A 6554-nucleotide genomic window follows, 5' to 3' on the forward strand; every position below is an offset into this window, starting at 1 on the left:
AGTGTTTACGTGCACATTCAGAGAACAGCCATCCAGAACTCCGTGTTCAAAAGAGCAAGTCTTCCCACTTGCTCTGATCCATCGTAAGACACCCAACTAAGAGCAATTTTTGTTTAATACAGTCCAAAGGCGTGAGCACAATGTGAACACATGACTTGAACTTTCATTTTTTCTCCCCAAACTATCTAGATGAAGGAGCCAGGGCACGTAAAACATAGTTCTTACACAAATCAGTGTTTCGTCTGCAACGCTGGTCTTGTTTCTATAGTCAAAACCATCTAAATTAGAGCTGGATGAATCCAGCAAAAATACATCTGTGAACATTTTTTTGGCCTGTTAAAATGCTTACGTTCATACACTTCCACATCAGTATTCTGCACGTATCCCACCCTCACATTTAGACAAAAGGAGTGGCCTCTGGCTCAGATGGCCCCCCAGCAACAAATCCTTGGAGGCTGGGCAAGTACAACTGAGAAAGTAACACCTTATTCTTATTATCTTCCCCTGGCACAGCTGTCGGAGACAGAGCACTGCAGTCTGAGCCAACGTGGCTATTTCTACAAACATTCATGCTGGTAAGTGGGAAGCAAATTTTAGATTCATGTGAAGAGGGTTATGCATAACATCAACCTCCCTGCCCGCGCGCACACATACACACCAGAAACACTTAACATATCCCATGAGGAAACAGGAACAACAACATCTGATCACTCAGCCCAGGCTGAATACATAGAAGAACTTTTTCTAAATATTGAAAGAATTAAAAAAAAATCCAAACATCCCTAAAATAGTCAACAAGTAACCATGAACACACTTGAAATCAAATTCTTGGCATTGCAATTCCGCTAGCAGAAAAAGAAAAGCTAATATATTCATGAAAATTTGCTCTATTTTCATATGCATGTTAAGGAAAATCAGAGCCTAACTTTCACCTGAAAGTGCATACTATGCTCGGAGAGCCCTCTGAGGATCAACTGCATCTGTAATGCAGATATATGTAATGTACCTAAGAGGTTCTATAACAAGTAAAGACCGTAAATTGAGAGACCCTAGATACAAATGCAAACAAATGAAAGTCTTAGAAGACAGTGTGCTATCACTAAGCAGTGCAATATCACATGCATGGTACCACAAAGCAATAAGCACTGTTCTTTTACAGTAAGTACAGCTATGCGTTCTATGTCATAGTTCTGTAATATTTATTAAATAGAAAAATCAATAAATTAGATAGCAAATCTCACGTACTCAGCACAACTCTGAATGAAGTCTGTGCAACATTTTAACAGTTAGACATTTATTGCAGATAGAGGCAGTTTCTCTGTTAGGTTTGTGATCGGTTGTAGTTAGGACTTTGTTAGGACTGAAACATACATTTCAAATGAGAAGCTGGCAAAGAATAAACACATCTGAGAGATGGAAAAGGCAAGAACTCCAAACTCACTGAATACATAACCTGTTTTTCCACAAGATGCATTTTAATTACATTTTGCAGATGTTTTTTTGAATCTTTTGCCACAGCATGTGAAATTAATTTTTGAGGGGAGGGAATGCAAGAGAAGCTTTACTATATTTACATGTTAAATAGTATTTGCTGGTCTAGGCATGGTAAAAAGCATTCTGCTGTTCCAGGGCAGCACTTTCCAGGGACACTACCCATTGATTTCCAGGTCTGAGTAACTCAGCAGTGACAGCATTCCCCTTGTGTAGGTACGTGCATACACAAACTAGTCCTCTGTCTTAAGCAAATTTGGAGTCTTGATGTACGATGGATTCCCATTCTTGTTCCACACAGCTGGAAGCAAAAGCTAAAAATGGCCACTTTTCACTGCCGTTTTAAAATTTAAAAGAATTTTCCAATATTTAGAAAAGCTACATTTCAGCAACAAATGAATTAAAAGAAAAAAAAAATCTTTTTCCATTACCTATTTTAAGCAATGCTTTGACTTATTGCAAGGGGGACAGACGAACAAGATATATGTGTAGATCTTCACTTGAAATGTAGGCAGGAGAGACAGTCCAGTGCATTTGCAGAGTATTTTGGTTTAAGCAGTTCAAAGAATACTTTCTTCTTCAAAGTCAAATTTCACCACCACTGGCCGGGTCATGTTCCACTTCTTATTTCGATTCCTATCCTCGATGAACTCCTGGTAAGGATCTTTCTTTGAAATAGCTTTCTTCGAGCGTACATAGCCAAAAAAGACAGTTAATGCCAGGAAAGAGTAAAACAACATGACAAAGAGGATGAAGAAATAGGCATTGTCATATGGTTTGTATTGTGGCTCTTTTTGTTCTGTAGCATTTTTCCTTGTGTCCAGGTTCCTTTCCAAAAGTTGCAGAACACATTGTGAGATGAGAGAAGCTAGAGCTGTTTGGTTCATGTTGGTGAATTAAAAAGCATGTAAGAAAACACGGAGGAGAACGAGCGCCGAGGGGCCCCAAGCAATGCTTCATTGAAGTGGGAATCTATCCACTCGCTTTAACAGGACTTGGATCTGGCCTCTAATCATTTCCTCTTTTGGTAAGGAATGCTGTTAAGCACTTATTGGGTCTCAGTCATTTGATAATAAGGCATTTGGCTGATAAGCCTGCCTTGCCTGTGAAGTGAAGTCTATTAATAATAACAATAATGGAACAATAACAAATCCTTGAGACGTACATCTGCCAGGCAGTTTTAAACGTGGGATTTTTTCTTTCCTTTCCCCCTCGCCATATTTGGTGAACAGATCTGCTCAGGTCACTGAGTGAAAACATTTAAAAAGCTCTAGCTGAATATCGTAGAGGTCTGGCGGAAAAAATAAAATAAAACAAAACGCAACCCAGAAACAAAACACACCCTCAGTGAAGGAAGGTGCTTAAGTCTGTCTCTCATTTGACGCATGTAAACAAGTCACACACATTTGCAGACAAGCATCTCTAACTGCCCTTCTCAGGTGCAATCTCTCGGCATCACAGTTGGCAGGCTGTGCAAGAAGACGGCCCAGAGTCTGACACCCTTCCACGCAGTCCCTAGAGAAAGTCCATCAAAACACATTGCCTGTTGCGCGAACACCAGCATTCAGGATAAGAAAGGGTTTTCAATTTAAGTACTGATAATGTTGTTTTCAGCCAGATGCCATCAGTAAATTAAACATGAAATTTTAACTCTGCGCTGAAATATGACAGCCTCAGAGCTCAAGCAGGAAGTTGAATAACGTCTGTGTGAGCATTAGGGCTGGCAGTCTGTAACTGCATGTTGCCACAGATATGGACCACACTGGAAAAATGTAAGAGAATAATACCCAAACAGGAAAGAACAGCCTGTAAAGTTGTTCTGGAAAATGAAAACCTTGACTGTCACGGACAAGTGGACTACACTGAATATTTTCAGGCAAGGAGTAAGGGGGTTAAATCTTCTTCAGTGTGGTTTGTCACAGGTCATGTCTCCTTGCATGATAATAGCAGAGCAGTGCTCTGCGGATTCCTGCTTCCTATTGTGTTTTACAGGCTAGGTCACTCTAAAGTAAATTGTTGTAGTGAAACCTTATCTTGCTACAAAAAAAAAGTCCTTACTGCCACAAACGACAATGCCAGCTGTTTCTTTCTGTGATCTGAATTCTGGAGAGTAAGCACCATGACTTTGAAGTGGAGAGCACATCACCCGACTAGCAGTTTGCCAACTCTGAACTGTTTCTTTAGGCCTGACCCCCTGAACTGATTGTATGATGACTAATTCACATGCTAAGATTGCAGTATATCGGTATCACTAAACAGCCTGCATTTGTCATTAAGGGTTTCTTGTAAAAAGAAAGATGAAAGTGAAGTCTGTAATTTTATATGAGTAGCAGACTATGGTATAAGTACATTTAGAATATGCCACTTCTAGAAGAAATGTTCAGCTCCACATTTTAACTATTTGTTTTAAGATCAGCCTAAAAGAAGAAAAAAAAGAAGGAAAGAAAGAAAGAAAAAAAAATCGTTATAAAGAGCAATGCCAAATCCTGTTCTTGGTTAGAGCCAAGTTATTGGGAGAGATCTTATTCACCTATTCTCGTTCGTGAAGGAGAACAGATTTAGAGGACCTAATAGTGTTTTGAGGACAGAGAAGAAAAGCATTATGGTCAGTTTAACTACAAATAAAATGCATTTATTAAACTAGTATAAGAACTTCAGGGGAACTATGCCCAATTTATATTCATGTAACTGGAAAAGGATTTTCATTTAGGTTTTGCAGCTTTTCCAGAACTCTGTAAACTCTCATTGTTTGTTTGTTTTTTAAAGAATTCGCTTCAGTAAAAGGAGCATGAGATTCTACATAAATTAAATTGGACACAAGCTAATCCCTGTAAATTTCTTGCTTGCTTGAAAAACCCACGACCTCTGCTTGCCAAGTTTATTGGGCTTTCTAGTACGAGCAATAATAGGTAAACAAATGGGGGGGGGGGGGTGGAGAAGAGGACAGACAGACAATAGGGTGCTGCAACTGCGTAGAGAAACAAGTGACAAGAATCACACCTGTGGATTTGCAGGGACATTTTTGGGTTTACCATGAGTGAGTAGTGCTATGCCTACACTTCACTGTGCTCCTTCAGAGCCGCAGCACCCTACTTCTTGAGGTGCACAGTGCTTATTTCTTGAAGCGTTTTAATTCATACTACCCTATTCAGTGAACTGACTGTTCCACATATCTAAGCAGTTGCCTATGCTTCTTAACAGAGCAGCACAGAAATTTGTACTTTCTCTCCTCATGTTTTACAGGGTCAGATCCACACTAGCCTGAGCCTGGAACCAAGATTACTGTGCTAATACTAGATCACGAATCTGAATATGTAGGCTTTCCAGAGGTAGCTTTCTAACTCAGAATCCAGGTACAATAAACTCAGTTCTATACCTTCCTTTTCAGACATTCTGCAGGATATTCAGGTCTCCCCCACAAGCGGAACTACTTTAGGTCACGGCAAGCCCATCATAATCAATACTACATTTTACCAGTTTCCACGTAACTACTCATGGTGTAAGTCTCCACATAATGTAACAAATGATGACACACAAAGGAAGACTTGCAACCTTAACACTGCCCACTTTAGGCAAGGTTTAAAGGCTCTGCATACACATGGACAAGACCATTACAAACCAAGGAATACACATACCATAGCAGACAAACTCTTCTGCCTCCAAGCTCAAAGGTTTAGATATGGCCTCCAGGCAGTAGAGCCTCAACAGCACTCCTAACAGCCTTAGGAAGTATTATGCACCACAGCATAGCTTATTCCTTGCTGCTTCAGAAGAGCTTGCAGATGAGAGCAGTTTGCAAAAGGCTGATAGAGCTCAGCTGTGCTGCCCTGAGGTTTGCTCTTCCGGAAGTGCTCTTGCCCAAACACACCTGTATCAGGAGACAGATTACATGACCCAACCCCAATTACAGGGAAATGTTCATTCACTGGTCTGCTCCTCTAATACAATCTAGTTTCATTGTAACTTAGGGTGATCTGTGTACTGTTTTTGTGTTTAGTTGAACAAATTGATGTTCTGTTAGGCTACGCAAACAAACACTGCTTTAGAGTTGCTTTTTTCTCTCCTTTCTTTTCACCCTCCCCCTAACAGCTAAAAGTACATAATGGTGCTTTGAACAAGATCCTAAAGAGCTATTTCCATAAAGTGGTCCAATTCTTTTTAGAGATGTAAGTACACAAAATTCTTCAAATGTGGGGGGACAATGAGTGAAGATTAAAAAGAAAGTAAAAGATTAAAAGGAAAAGACCATAAGAAAGACTCAAAGGGGGGGAAAAAGATCAAAAAGAGGATTAACCATGTTACTTGTTGTTTTTCAGAAATTAAAGAAGTATGGAGGATAAGGAATTTGTTTCCTTTTGGCCCTAGAAAAATGCCAATTATGGTAGCTAAATTGCCAGGATCACATATCACTATGCTTTGGAAATGTGAGAAATGGATGGGAAATATAAACACAGGGCAATAGCTTACAGTTATGTTATGAATTAAGCTACAAAAATATCAAGATTTAGTCACTGAATAAGCTGCCAAAGTTAATCTTTCCTGATGAACTTGAGCAGAATCAGAATACAGGCAACAGAACTGTAGTTTCACAGATCAAAATTGCCTGACTCGCTCATCTTTCCTATCACCAGTCCTCATGCACCTAAAATTTCCACTAAAATCAAAGGAAAGTGCCTGAGTGCACATGGACATAAGATGGAGCTCCTTATCTATTGTGCATATTCATTTTAGTTTTTGTTTTTTTTTTCAAGTTTGAGGATTAAAAAAATGATATACATGGAGTCCCTTTTTGGCAAGAGAGTTTGTGATACTACCCACAGTAGTACAGCTTTTGTTTTCATTTAAAGTTTTAAGACATAATAGCAGAATAACCTTCAGGGGGTAGTGGGAGGGAACAGACAGGGAGACACAGCTTCCTCCCAGGTCCTTTAAATATAAGGCATTAGTACAGCCCTTTACTGATGACGATGGCAAAAGGAGGCAGGCAGATTCCTGCTGCAAGTTTGAAGTGTCTAAAGCTCGGTTATGATTTCCCTAGATCTACAGGGTAATTTCACCCAAGC

At 39.7% G+C, this 6554-nt stretch overlaps 1 long non-coding RNA gene across 3 annotated transcripts in view; it reads right to left on the reverse strand.

Moving 5' to 3' along the window:
* Positions 1–6221, reverse strand: part of LOC308199496 — a 71103-nt gene extending 64882 nt beyond the window's left edge. Inside the window, exon 1 of one of the 3 annotated variants that reach the window (XR_013954681.1) lies at positions 5127–6221. This is a non-coding gene — a long non-coding RNA (uncharacterized lncRNA). The remainder of the gene's footprint in view (positions 1–5126) is intronic. The other 2 variants (XR_013954682.1, XR_013954683.1) reach the window with 2 other exon arrangements.
* Between the last annotated feature and the right edge of the window lie 333 nt (positions 6222–6554).

This window comes from Anser brachyrhynchus, assembly GCF_964034855.1.
Source record: "Anser brachyrhynchus genome assembly, chromosome: 9".
In the NCBI taxonomy this organism is placed as follows: domain Eukaryota; kingdom Metazoa; phylum Chordata; class Aves; order Anseriformes; family Anatidae; genus Anser; species Anser brachyrhynchus.